A 1597-nucleotide genomic window follows, 5' to 3' on the forward strand; every position below is an offset into this window, starting at 1 on the left:
TCGATATCATTAGCAAAGAGAAAAACTTGACGAAATCGAGAATAAATGGTGAGACGGGTGTGGGAGAGGGGAGTGGGGAGGGGGGAGGAGGAGAAAGAGAGGAAAATAAGTATGGCTAAGTTCGCGAAAGATCGCACGACCCTCGTGAATCCCTGGCAACAGGTGAAATAGTAAAAGAGATAGATATAGAGATAGAATGAATGTATATGTATGTGTGTCTGTGTGTCTGTCTGTGAGAGGGAGAGAGAGAGAGAGAGAGAGAGAAAATAAGAGGGTGAGAATCGAAGAGATACGAAAAGACGCGTAACTTTTCGTGATCTCGACCTGAATACAAATGTACTTTTCCCTATTCCTAACTATTATCTAACATTTTCACTAACATTAACTTGCTATCAATGTTAGCAATAGATCCGATACTACAAACAACAATAATTTAAAAAAAAAAAAAAGTCATCGAGAGAGAATCATCGGTAATAAATAATTAATTATAATAGAAAAACAAATTTTGTTTACACTTGGTTTTCTCTTTTGTTCTTTTTTCTAAAATTATTAAAGTATTATATAGGGGTATGCAAAAGAAAAAAAAAAGAAAAAGAAAAAAAAAGGAAATCAATTTTCAATTCGTCCAAATCGTTTTTAATAATTTGATTTTGTTCGTCTCTCTCTCTCTCTCTCTCTCTCTCTCTCTCTCTTTCTCTCTCTATTTTTCTTTCTATTTCTCTCATAACGTGCATCCTTCGCTTTGTTCTTTTCAGAATGCTGGATGCCTTTCAAATGGTTCCTTTGTTCGTGAAAAAAAATTCGCGTTTATTCTTTACGGGGTACCTGGATTCTCTCTCTCTCTCTCTCTCTTTCTCTCTTTTTCTCTCTTTATTTTTCTCTTTCTCTCTTACTCTTTCTGTTTTTTCCTTCGAAGAGAAGCAGCTGTTTTACATACAATCCACTTCCACCATACCTTTCGGGAATAACGAGCTCGTGCCAATTATTTCTCTCTTTTGGTTTAGTTTTAAACGGATTATTGAAATAGGAAAATACATTCTTTTAAAGAAACCCTCTCCTCTCCTCTCCACCCCTCTCTTCTCTTCTCTCCCCGTCACTCACCGTTACTGCACAAAGATACGAATATATTAAAAGCGGAATAATTTAGGATCTCAATCGAATACCACTTTATCTTAATACTTCTTCATTTTATTTTCCCTTTTTTCATTTTCTTTTTATATTATTATTATTATTACTTGATATATTCTCGTTCGTTTAACATTACCAACGATTGATTAAGTTCCATCATATAACAACGAGTTTTTAATACAATTTTTCATTATTTTTAATTTAATTTGTTGTTATATTATTGTACAATACCAAAAGAGTGCATACAACAAATCTATATCTATCGATTATAAATCTTTTCTATTATATATTATCGATAATTATTCAAATACTATTTTGACTTTCCTTAACACACGTTCGCATAATTTAATTTGTAAATTTTTCCCCAGGTTCTTCCACAAAAAAGAAAACAAACAAATATGAACATGAGTTCGATAAAAGAATTGAAATATTTGTTAGTATAATTAAAAAAATAAATATTATATATTAT

Source organism: Polistes canadensis, unplaced genomic scaffold, assembly GCF_001313835.1.
Source record: "Polistes canadensis isolate GaletaPanama2010 unplaced genomic scaffold, ASM131383v1 scaffold_6, whole genome shotgun sequence".
NCBI lineage: Eukaryota > Metazoa > Arthropoda > Insecta > Hymenoptera > Vespidae > Polistes > Polistes canadensis.